We start from the raw sequence: 13,500 nt of genomic DNA on the forward strand, positions 1-13,500 counted from the left end.
CGAAGTCCGTTATTTTTAGTGTTCCTTTAATCTCCCTCTAAATTAATTTCTTCCCCAGAATTTGGCGTAGTCGTCAGTATCCCAATTGTAACGGGATTCGAACTAATGCAAGGGGAAATAAAAGGGAAGGATAAAATAGTCCCCACTGAAAGAGGGACGGGGGCATCCCAGAGTCCCAGAGAAGGGAGAGCCCCGGCAACCTAGCTATATGGCCGGTGACTCACGCTGAGACAAGAGGCCTGTGGGGTGAGGCACGATGGCGGAGAAGATAAATGGGAGCATGTACCGTAAAGCGCGCTATAGAAATTGAAAGGTGACTGAGGTTTATGGACGGGGTAAAACCGGTGCATGCAAACTGTAAATCGAATATTATAAGACATTTTCCGCGAAAACATAACTTTTGTTTTAAAAGATTTGTGAATAGAATATGGGAGGAAACAGTGGTCGATCGGCGAAATCTGATCCTACTGATAGAGGGAGGCCTGAGGAAAAGAAACAGGCGATCCAGGAGGGAACGGTGCAGATAAGAAAGAACATTGCCAAGGTGATGAAAAAAGACCAAAAGACACCGGGAAAAGGTAGGAGATCCCATTGTTCCACCGGGATCGCCAGCAGATGTGGTAACAAAAAATAACTGAGATGACCAATGTCCGTAAATTTTTTGTGTCCCCTCAATATATGCCTCGTAGGTAAGGTGGTACAGGCAGCTGTGATCAGATTGTCTAAAACAACGGAAGAAGAACCCATGGCAGCAGTCAAGATAGGTGACTGCCATTTAGAAGGATGAGAGGAGGTATGTTACAAAACATACCTTCAGCGGCGCTGCAGTTCTGTCGCTGCCCGTGTGCGTGACTTTGGCGCCTTTGAGAGGGGGGCGGGTGTAAAATGCGATTTTTCTGCAGCCTATTCAAATCTGGTGGGTTAAATTGCAGACTTGATTTTTAAAATCTCAAAATTTTGTAATATTGCTAATGAGAGGGGATCTTATTGAAACATATAAGATTATTAAGGGTTTGGACACGCTAGAGGCAGGAAACATGTTCCCGATGTTGGGAGAGTCCAGAACCAGGGGCCAGTTTAAGAATAAGGGGTAGGCCATTTAGAATGGAAATGCAGAAAAACTTTTTTCACCCAGATAGTTGTGAATCTGTGGAATTCTCCGCCTCAGAAAGCAGCTGAGGCCAATTCTCTGGAGGCTTTCAAGAGCGAGTTAGATAGAGCTCTTAAAGATATGGGGAGAAGGGATAGAGCTCTCAATGGATATGGGGAGAAGGCAGGAACGGGGTACTAATTGTGGATGATCAGCCATGATCACAATGAATGGCCCGAAGTGCTGGCTCGAAGGGCCAAATGGCCTACTTCTGCACCTATTGTATATTGAAATATTGTTCTCAAGATCATTGATGAGTACCGAGATTGTTATGAAATTTACAGTTTGAAAATTCTTAGATGCCCTTAATCACCTCCAAACTCAGCTTCCCAGTGCAATCTATCCGATCTTCTCAGCCTACTTGCTCCAAATCATTTAATCACATTTTCTTCACCTTTAGATTTGACCTCTCAATTAGTCCACTGCCAGCCTGCTTACATGAAATCCAATCCATATCATCCCTCTCCCGCACAGGAGCTTGTAAGTCTGTCCTCTATATTATATCTGTATTTCGTTGAACAAAATTGAAGGTTTCTATCTGCCATTAAAATTCACCCACAATCTCATTCTTGAAATTGTATTCAAAATACATCTGCTCTTTACATTTCTCTTTCAGTAGTGAGATAATTCATCCATAATCTGTTAGCATTTACATAATGCCCATTTGCTTTGGAACTAATTTACTAAATAACATATCAACCAACAATATATTTAATATTTAAATAAAAAATAGTAAATATATTTAGTGCAAACGTGCTGCCATTATTAACCTCATTAGAAATCTAGACAAAATATGTTTCCTTGAAAGATTTTTCAACACACTTGTACATGCCGTCTGTCACCCGCAGATGAATCAGTTAATGCAAACAGTTTCAGGTTGGTCCAAGCTGGAATGTCACAGCCGTGACTGTGCAAATTGCAGCTAATACTAATCCATCCTTTCTCACGGGTCTGCTTTGTCTTCTGTAACTCCTGAATATTCCACAACAGTGATTAATTGCTACATTGGAGTCCTTTGACGTTTCAAACTGCAGTTCCTCCCCAGGTTATTATGGGGTTCTTTCAGTTCCTGAGTTCTGTTCGTAACCTGAACAGTTCACGTCGGATATGCAGCCGCCCGACAGAAAATATAAAAATAAAAACATGGGACAACCAAGGGCAACATGTAATTGCATTTAATTCAGCCATTCAAATTTGTCTGCAAGGTGCAATAATATTTTCACAAATTGCGTGCCCACATAGCAGAAGATGCCTGCAGCCCGACAACACCTAACAAATCCAGCCCGCTTGTTTCCCCAAATGCTCGTTCGTAAGACGGTGCAGTACATGAGTCGGGCATTCATAACCTGGAAAGGACCTGGAAATGAATCAGCATATGGTGCAGAAACATCAAGAACAAAAAAAAAAAAAATCAGGATTCAGATGGCATCTCTGGATTAATTGTTGCCCCAATACATAATAAGGTCAACGATGGCAAGATCAAGGATCTGCTGTCTTTGAATGGAATATTTCAGCAATCAAGTCGTTGAGAAGTAGAGCAGGCATCCAGATCAGTAAACAGCAGTTAACAGCATTAACAAATGGAGGCAGAGGTGGAAATCTAAATAATTAAATTTGGATCCCAAATAATTAAAGTTGCAATGGAGAGAAACCAAGATGAAAGCGAGCATCTGTGTGCAGCAGACGAAAGAGGCCATGCATGATCAGCCAAATATTATTTTTCCTTCAATCATTCAAAGGATGTTGGCATTAGTGATAATTACCAAAAAGGTACACTGCCTTCTTGAATCATTGAAAGTCATGTAGTTAAGATTCTCCCACATTCATTTTAGGTAGCAAACAGTAACGAAAAAGGAAACAAGAGTATTTCAGAACAAATATGGTGTGTGATTTGAAGCCAAACTCATAGCTTGGAGCGACAAACTATCTCCTATATTAACTCAGCGGATCCTAAAGCCCCTGTCCTACTTGCGTGTCCTTGGCACGCATTGAGACGTGACGGTCCCGCGAAGGTAGCGCGCGACTTCCTTCGACCGCACAGTCGTCTGGAGCGTGTGACGTCATTTGAAGATGGACACAAAATGCAGGAGTAACTCAGTGGGACCGGCAGCATCTCTGGAGAGAAGCAATGGGTGACGTTTCGGGTCGAGACCCTTCTTCAGTCTGAAATGTCATCCATTCCTTCTCTCCAGAGATGCTGCCGGTCCCGCTGAGTTACTCCTGCATTTTGTGTCTATCTTCAATTTACTTGGCCCCTCTCTGGGAGTAGAAGTGGGGGCGGATCTGGACCGCAACGGCCGTGAGCCCCAGGCCGAGCTCGGCGATCGTTTGCCTACTTCTGCTGCTGTTGGAGGTAAGACGTTGCATCGCACCTGCGTCTTGGGCCTGTCCCACTTTGGCAGTCAGTTACGCGACAGGCCGGTGGCGCGCGATTTCACCACAAATGTTGCCTCGTACGTCTCAGTCCATAGAATCAGAGAGTCAAACACAGACCTTTGGATGCTTCGTGTCCATGCCAATCAGAGCATTTAACTGAGTTTTGTTTTTGTCCCTTTCTCCCTCCCCTTCTGATCTACCCAGGTTTCTCCCAAACACACTTATTTTTAAATCTACCCCAGCCCCCTAGTTTGAGTCTCCAGCATTTTTGTCCACCTTCGATTTTCCAGCATCTGCAGTTCTTTCTTAAACAACAGCCACCTATCATCCAGTTTTTCCCCTCGCCCATGCACTCCTTTGGCCCATACACCCACTGGGTCCCCTTGTCTCACTGTCCTTTAACCCATCTTGTCACCCTATCCCCTGAATAGAGGTTCAATGCTTCCTAATGGATTATCACCTCTGAGCCCTTGTCACTATTCTCACCCTTTCCTTCCCAATGAGATTCCTATGTCAACCTTCCTCACTTCGATCCTCCTACTGCTTGCCCTGCCCCTCATCTCTTTTATTGGCTACCACTCCTCTACACTTTTAGTCCAAACTAGACCAACGCAATATTCTACCACTCACCTACACGAGGCGATGTTCAGTGAAAATGCCGATTCCGGCCCGGCAAGACTCCCCCAACAGCGCAGGCGTGGCTGACGGGTCCCTGTTGTGATGCCACAGATCGCCGTTGTGACGCGAGTCAAAATAGCGATCTCAAAATGGAGGTGGGCCAACTGTGCAGGTGCGGGCGGGGGAAAGAGACCCGCAAACGCTACCGAACCGCCACTGGACCATCCCCAATCCCGGACCCCCCCCACTTGAGATGTCCGGCCCCTATGCCCAGCTTGGAGAAGCGCCAACCCCAACACCAGCAGCCCCAGACCCACAGCTAGCCAACCCCTCCCACCAGAAGGGGCGTGGCCTTCATGGCGGTGATTGACAGGAGAGAGAATCTCAACATTTTTAAACACAAATAACTCTTTTATTTTTCATCGATGGGAAAAATCCTCGTCCTGCGCAGCGGAGGGGGACTCTGAGTAAGATGGCCAAAAATCACAGCTGTAAGTGGCATCGTTTTTTTCTAAAATCAATATGCAATGCAAACAGGAAGTGGTCAAGATGAGACTTTTAATTATATAGTTGAATGCTTCCAACCTGAAATATTGATTGTTTATTTCCTCCACAGATGATGCTTGACCCACTGAGTTTATGGTTCCAGATTCAAGCACCTGCAGTCATTTACAACTAACAAGCGCCAGTTGCCCGAGGTAACATATTTCGGATGAGATGCGGTTTCTTTCACCTCAGATGCTGCCTCGTGTCCGAGTCATAGAATCAGAAGCAGGCTTTGGATGCTCCATATCCATGCCAACCAGACAATTTAACTACACTAAGCTTGTTTTGATTGCCAGTAGCCTTCTATGCTCTGACAATCAAAATGCTTCTTGAAAGGTTAGGAGAATCTGCCTCAATAGGGTGAGGGGAGAGACTGGAAAGTAGGGAGCTGGGACCAAAGTAGATTAGTGGACTTATAGTAAATGTTAATGGATAGTTTGTCTCCTGAGATTGAAACAGAGGGTTCAACAAAGGTGGTGGGAAATGGTCCAAGTGAACACAAGGGCAGGATGCATGTTACTTGGAAATTTGTCACATTCACCCACCACATCTTCCCCTCCCTACTGTTATCTGAACCAGGGAATCACACTCTCTGTGATTCCCTGGTTCATTTATCTCTCCCCACCCATCTCTCCTCCTCCCGTGGCACTTTCCTCTGCAACTTAGGTGTTAGATCTGTCCTTACATCTCCACCCTTGCTACCATCCAAAAATTCAAACAGTCCTTCCACGTGAAGCAGAGATTCATGTACACCTCCTCCAACCTCAGCGAATGCATTAAGTGCTCTTGGTGCGGCCTCGTCTACATCAGTTAAACCAAGTACAGACTATGCCAGCGCTTGGATGAGCCTGGCCACCTGTGCTAGCCACACTGACCCCCTGTTCTCAGCCTCCATCACTGCTAGGGTGAAGCCAATTGCAAATCAAGAGAACAGTACCTCGAATTCTGCCTGGGTAGTCGAGAACTCGAAAGAATATAATGTTCATGCTGCCGATTCAGGCAACCCCCTTAGGTCCCTCTATCCACTCTAATCCTCCTACACACGTGCTTCTTTCCCATTGCACCCTGCACCCTCACAGCCAGCCATCATCCAAATACTCCTCCCATCAGGCCCCTTTCCACCTTGCCCTTTCTACCCACTTCATTGCCCTGATTTGATTCCAAACTTCACCGTTTCTCATTAGATTCCACCATTTGCAGCCTCTGGTTACGTCCACCAATTACATCCTCGTCTCTGTTGTTATCCCCACCACTCTCACCCACCTGACGTCATCCAAGATCCACCCCACCTCATCCAAATCCACAATCACACTACCTTTTGGGCCCAGCACAGTCTTGAATTGGATGTTTCTCCTACCCTATTCCAGTCCAGAGGACGGATCTCAATCCACAACATCATCTGTCCATTTCCCTCCATAGATGCTACCTGACTGCTGAATTCTACACCAGACAGTCTCCTGCTCAAGATTCCAGCATCTGCAGTTTCTTGTGCCTCCTGAAGCAGTGTGATCCATTTCTAACCACCCTTTGGATTAAGAAAAGATCTTCCCCCAAAGCACACGATTTTCCATCACTTACCTCAGACCAATCTCCTCTGGCTTTGTGTGTGTCTTTGCAGGGAATATCTATGCCATGTGCCATCAATGTTTTACATATCTCTTTCAAGTCTCCCCTTAGCATACTATGATTCAAGGAAAACAAACAGTGTTTCTTCTTAATATGTAATCCTTTTATTTAAATGCTTCATCCGCACACATCTGTGAACCGCCTCTAGATGTTCAAAGGTAAGCTGCGGGAGGCACCCCAGGCATGCAGGTGGCTAGATGAGGCGAGGGGTGACATGCTAGTGGGTCGACGTGTCCGGACGGATGCGTTGGTGGAGTGGGCTGCTGGAGGCACTGAAGCAGCTTGGGACTCGGAAAGATCAGACGCCATGCCATATGGCCAAGAGCGTGGATTAGGCACGGCTGCAGCAGCATGTAATGGCGAAGCAGCGGGGGAGTACAGCCAAAGCACTGTCTGGCCAGGCAACCCCTGCAACTCTTGCCCAGTGTTGCTGCCAGGACAAGGGGCCTTTATGGCCAAGTTAAAAATACTTTTTTCCAACAACTCTGAACTTGATGGGTACAAAATAGAGCCGTTTCCGGTGAGTCTTCTGTACTGCCTCAGTGTATTCCACTGTGTTTACACTTTTGTACTCAAGTATGATTTTGCCTATGTATAAAAATATTTTTACTGAACCATATGCAAAAAAAACTATATTTCTGTACCTATGTACATTTGACAAAGTACCATTGGACATCCCTCTTATAATGTGGTGAATGGAACTGCACAGAATGTTCCAGCTACGGTTTAAGCAAATGTTTTATAAAGTTGCATAATCATTTGGAATATTGTTTGCAGCCCTCTGCAGGCGGAATGGGAGAGGGTGAAGGTTTACCAGAATGCTGCCTGGAATAGAGGACATTACATTTAAGAAGAGGTTGGACGAATTGGGACTGTTTTCACTGGAGCCAGGGAAGCTGAGAGGCAGCGTGATAATATATAAATAAGAGGTATAGACATGGTGGATGATCAGAGATTTTTCCCAGGATGGAACTGTCAAATGTTAGAGGGAATGGGTAGGAAGGAACTGCAGATACTAGTTTAAACCAAAGATAGACACCAAAAGATGGATTAACTCAGCAGGTCAGACAGTATCTCTGGAGAAAAGGAATAGGTGATGTTTCGGGTTTTGACTTTTCTTCAGACTGAGAGTCAGGGGAAAGGGAAACAAGAGATATAGATGGGGATATAGATAGGGCCCAGGATGAAAATGTGTGGGAACATTAAGGAGATTTATGAGGCCCATGTCTTTGTTTGCAAGGGCGTTATGTGTCTGCAACGCGATGGCAGGGGAGGTAGGAGAAGCAGATATGATATCCTCACTTAAATATTTAGGCAGCCACATGCATAGTAGGTGGGCAGATGGGATTAGGTTAAGTTGGCATCGTGGTTGGTACAGACATTGTGGGCTGAGCTATCCTTTTCCTCTGTGTGGACTGTTTTATGATCTCCCTGATCCTATATTTGAGGCCCCAGTTAATGAAGGCAAGCATCCCACATTATTCCTTTACTACCGTATCTACCTGTGCTGTCACTTCATGGATATTTGGACGTACACCAGACAAAAGGTCTCTTTTGTTCCCAATGTTGGGGGAGTCCCCGGTGTTCCCGATGTTGGGGGAATCCAGAACCAGGGGCCACACTTTAAGAATAAGGGGTCGGCCATTTGGAACTGAGGTGAGGAAAAATCTTTTCACACAGAGAGTTGTGAATTTGTGGAATTCTCTGCCTCAGAAGGCAGTGGAGGCCAATTCACTGGATGCATTCACAAAAGAGTTAGATAGAGTTCTTAGGGCTAGAGGAATCAAGGGGTATGGGGAAAAGACAGAAATGGGGTACTGATTATGGATGATCAGCCATGATCACATTGAATGGCGGTGCTGGCTCAAAGGGCCGAATGGCCTACTCCTGCACCTATTGTCTACATATCTATGTAATACCCCTTCTGGTATAAATCTTATCCTTATGTGATCACTGCAAATACACCACCTCACATTTATCAGGATAGAATTCTATCCGTCATTACACTGCCCAATCCAGCTGCTGATTAATATTATTCTCAAGCTTCAGGTTACACATATCACTAGAAACACCACCAAATTTCTGGTCACCTATGAACTTAATAATCATTCCTCCTATATACGCAACACTGATCACTATGGTACACGACTGGTCATAGGCTTCCAGTCACAAAGCAACTCTCTACCAGCCTGATGCCCAAAATGTCACCTATTCCTTTCCTCCAGAGATGCTGCCAAAAGAGCTGAGTTACTGCAGCATTTTGTGTCTCGCTTCTATTGACACTTGTCCAATGATACTCTTATTAAACAATGTCACGCACAACCGTTAGTGCTCTTGCAGTAACAAAAAAAGTCTGACTATTAAAAAGGCTGTGTTATTGAAAATCCTGCAGGAAAATAACTTATTGCTAGCATGCAAGCCTCTGGCCCATAACCTGATACAATTATTTTATAACATCATGTTCTATAACACAAGGTTTCTTAGGAACCCGACAATGTTGACGCAGAACTTCCTGTAATTATGGTTAAAAGAATAACACTGGATCTCAGCTCTAAATTGGGGGAGGGCTAATTACCACACGAGTAAACAGGGACTGGGAAGAGTAGATTGGGATCTCGTGTTATAGGGCAAAACCTCTCCCGCCACATTTTTAAAAAAATTTTAAGGATAAGCAGGCTAAAATTCAGGATCAGCATGTTCCTGTGAGGATGATAGATAAAAATGTATATTAAGTATATTAAGAAAAATACTGAGGCATTTTATACATACAGCGCATTCAGAAAGTATTCAGACCCCTTTACTTTTTCCACATTTTGTATTGTTTCAGCCTTATTCCAAAATGGATTAAATTCTTTTTTTTTTTTTTAAATCATCAATCTACACACAATATCCCATAATGAAAAAGTGAAAACAGGTGTTTAGAAATGTTTGCAAAGTAATTAAAAAGAAATAACTGAAATATCACATTTACATAAGTATTCAGTCCCTTTATTTACTTTGTTAAGGCACCTTTGGCAGTGATTACAGCCTCAAGTCTTCTTGGGTATGACACTACAAGCTTGGCACACCTGTATTTGGGTAACTTCTCCCATTCTTCTCTACAGATCCTCTCAAGCTCTGTCAGGTTGGATGAGGAGCGTCAATGCACAGCTATTTTCAGGCCCCTCCCGAGATATTCAATCAGGTTCAAGTTCACAAAGCCACTCCTGCATTGTCTTGCCTGTGTGCTTAGGGTTGTTGTCCTGTTGGAAGGTGAACCTCTGCCCCAGTCTGAGGTCCAGAACGTCTGGAGCATGTTTTCATCAAGGATCTCTCTGTACTTTGCACCGTTCATCTTTCCCTCAATTCTGACTAGTCTCCCAGTTCCTGCCGCTGAAAAACATCCCCACAGCATGATGCTGCCACCACCATGCTTCACCATAGGTATGGTATTGGCCAGGTAATGAGCGGTGCCTGGTTTCCTCCAGACATGATGCTTGGCATTCAGGCAAAGGGTTCAATCTTGGTTTCATCAGATCAGAAAATCTTGTTGCTCATGACTTTTGGCAAACTCCAAGTGGGCTGTCATGTGCCTTTTAGTGAGGAGGGGCTTCAGTCTGGCCACTCTACCATAAAGGCCTGATTAGTGGAGTGCTGCAGATATAGTTGTCCTCCTGGAAGATTCTCCCCTCCACAGAGGATCTCTGGAGCTCGGTCAGTGGCCATCGTTTCTTAGTCACCTCCCTGATCAAGGCAGTTCTCCCCCCATTGCTCGGTTTGGCTGGGCAGCAAGCTCTATGAAGAGTCCTGATGGTTCCAAAGTTCTTCCATTTAAGAATGACGGAGGCCACTCTGCTCTTCAGGACCTGCAATGCTGCAGAAATTGTTTTATACCCTTCCCCAGATCTGTGTCTCGACACAATCCTGTCTCAGAGGTCTACGGACAACTCCTTCGTCTTCATGGCTTGGTTTTTGTTGTGGCATGCACTGTCAACTGTGGGACCTCATATAGAAAGGTGTGTGCCTTTCCAAATCGTGTCCAATCAATTTAATGTACCACTGGTGGACTCCAATCAAGTTGTAGAAACATCTCAAGGATAATCAATGGAAACAGGATGAACCTAATCTCAATTTTGAGTGTCATAGCAAAGGGTCTGAATACTTATATCAATATGATATTTCAGTAATTTATTTTTAATTACTTTGCAAAAATTTCTAAACACCTGTTTTTGCTTCACTCTGAGGTATTGTGTGTAAATTGATGGAAAAAAAATGAAATAATAAATTTTAAAATAAGGCTGTAAAGTAACATAACGTGGAAAAAGTGAAGGGGTCTGAAAATCTTCACATTGTGTTTTTGATTTTCTGTTTTTGGACTGAATTCTGTTTTTAGTTTGTGTCTCTGTGATGTCTTTATTATTTATTTTACTATGATTATATGTTTATATTCCTGTTAATCTATGTAAGGTGTCCTTGAGATGTCTGAAAGGCGCCCAACAAATAAAATGTATTATTATTATTATTAATACTTTCTGAATGCACTGTATATAAACAAGAGAGTAATTAGAGAATGGGTAGGTCCACTCAAGGTCAACGGAGGAATTTATGCCTGGATCCAGAGGAAATGGGCAAGGCACTAAATGATACTTCACATCTGACAACTACATTGACTTTCACACAGCATTTGACAAGGTCTCACATGGCAGGCAAGTATCCAAGATTAAGGTGGGGATACACAATAACGGTATAGGTTTGATTGGAGATAAGTGGTGTTCCCCAATGATCAGTGATGGAGCCTCTTGTTTGCTGTGCAAATAAATGATATGGAGAAAAATGGAAATGTGTTGGTTCGTAGAATCCTGGAGTGTGAATGTGAAAAGTTAAAGGTTAAAGTTGATTTACAAGGCTGGGTATTTTATAAAAAAGTGGGTAGTGTGGCGGTCCCTGGGGGGTAGGCCACTCCTTGGATCATCCCCCTCGCCAATTGAGGGACAGGGGCGTTGGTCTGCCACGGGGTTTCTGCACGCGCCGTTGCAGGAGTTCCCCATTCCTCAGAAACGTTTCGACCACATTCACGTGGACATCGTGGGGCCGCTGCCGTCGTCCCAGGGCATGACGTATCTATTCACCGTTGTGGACCGCTTCACGCGGTGGCCTGAAGCCATTCCGCTACAGAATTCCGCAACAACCACCTGTGCTCGAGCATTGTTGGCGCACTGGATCGCCCGGTTCGGTGTTCCACTGGACATAACTTCCGACCGGGGGCCTTAGTTCACGTCAGAGCTGTGGTCGGCCATGGCACGCCTCCTGGGTGTTCGTCTGCACCACACGACGGCGTACCACCCGCAGTCGAACGGCCTGGTGGAGCGGTTTCACCGACAGCTTAAGGGTGCCCTGAGGGCGCGGCTCACTGACCCAGACTGGCTAGACGCTCTACCGTGGTTTTTGCTGGGGATACGCACCGCACCCAAGGAGGACTTGGCCTCCTCCTCCGCCGAGTTGGTGTATGGGTCTCCGTTAACGGTGCCTGGGGAGTTCATCCCGCCGGCACGTGGCCAGGTGGAGCAGCCTTCGGACGCTCTGCAACGTCTTCGGCAGACGGTGGGCAAGCTGGCGCCGGTGCCCACTTCTCGTCATGGGTCCTTCCGTCCGCACGTACCCTCTGCTCTGGAGGACTGCCAGTTTGTTTATCTGCGCAGGGATGCACATCGGACAGCGGACGTACGAAGGTCCCTTCCGGGTCTTGGAACATGGCTCGTCGACTTTCGTCCTGGACATGGGGGGTCGGCGTGAGACTGTTTCAGTTGCACGGTTGAAGCCAGCACATATTGATATCGATCAACCGGCGCTGGTAGCGCTGCCCCATAAGCAAGGGCGGCCTCTGTCTAGGGTACCTCCTCCTCTGGCTACTTCGTCCCCCGCACTTGTTGATCAGTCGCCTGTTCCGGGGCCGAGCGTTGTGTGCACCCGGGCTGGCCGCCATGTACGCCCTCCTGTCCGTTTCGTGCCTCGGGTACTTGGGGGGGGTCCTGTGGCGGTCCCTGGGGGGTAGGCCACTCCTTGGATCATCCCCCTCGCCGATTGAGGGACAGGGGTGTTGGTCTGCCACGGGGTTTCCTGACGGCACTCCCTAGGGGTTCTGACAAGGGTGTCGTGGTGTGTACTCTGACTGTTGGAATTAAAAAGCTTCTTTTGAATCCGCCTGGCGTCTGGTCTTTTCCTGACCTTGACCAGGCCACTACAGTAGGTAGTAGGTGCTTGAAACATGTTACCAAGGAAACTGGTAGAAGCAGATACAATAGTAGCATTAAAAAAACATTTAGACAGATGTATGAACAGGCAGGAAATAGAGGAATATAGATTTTGTGCAGGAAGATAGGATTAGTTTACATTGACATCGTGTTCAACGCAGACATTGTGGGCTGAAGGTCCTGTTCCTGTGCTGCACTGTTTATGTTCTATGTATGTTGGAAATGGGCAGACCCAGTTCTCATCAGGAAGTGGCTCTATTCTGAACCTTTAATTGTATCTTTTTTCACAGATGCTACCAAACTGCTCAGTGTTGCCATCATTTCGTATTTTTGGTTCAGAATTCCAGTCGGCATTTTTTTAAACGTTTGGAAACACAGGAAGTAATTAGTACGAAGGACACCGCCTACATGTGTGGCGAGCCAACCAATCAGAGCTGAAACAGCAAATGATAAGATTTGGATGTAAACTGAACCAGACAAATGGGGATTCAAAAGATACAAGTCCACACCAAGGACAATTACTTGAAGCTGGTAGAGGATTGTGCTCTCTAGTATACCAACAAATTTCGGAAAGAATTAGAGTTTACCAACTGACAGAGATAAATGAGCCTGGTGAAAGAACAATGCCACCTTCATAAGAAAGTCTCTTCAGAATAAAAGTGCTGTGGCATGAATTATGAACAGCAATTACAATTGACAAGAGGACTCATAACCTGTATTCAGGTCACTGCAGAAAATAGTTTCAACACAAAATAGGAACCAAGGAGAAAGCATTACTCCAGTTAAAAAAGAGTCACAGCGAGAAGACTTTTTCAGAGAGAATAATTAATCACATTGCAGGCCACAATCAAGGATGGCATTTCTTCCTCCGACTAAGATCATCAGTTGACTAGAAAGGTTTTTAAATTATGAGGTATGCCTCAATTTATGATATACATTTCTGAAAAAAGTTCT

At 45.3% G+C, this 13,500-nt stretch overlaps 1 protein-coding gene across 4 annotated transcripts in view; it reads right to left on the reverse strand.

Annotated features, from left to right (window-relative positions):
• Positions 1 to 13,500, reverse strand: part of aplp2 (amyloid beta precursor like protein 2) — a 128,154-nt gene that overhangs the window by 90,709 nt on the left and 23,945 nt on the right. The window lies entirely within an intron of this gene.

Source organism: Amblyraja radiata, chromosome 33 (genome assembly GCF_010909765.2).
Source record: "Amblyraja radiata isolate CabotCenter1 chromosome 33, sAmbRad1.1.pri, whole genome shotgun sequence".
NCBI classification, from domain to species: domain Eukaryota; kingdom Metazoa; phylum Chordata; class Chondrichthyes; order Rajiformes; family Rajidae; genus Amblyraja; species Amblyraja radiata.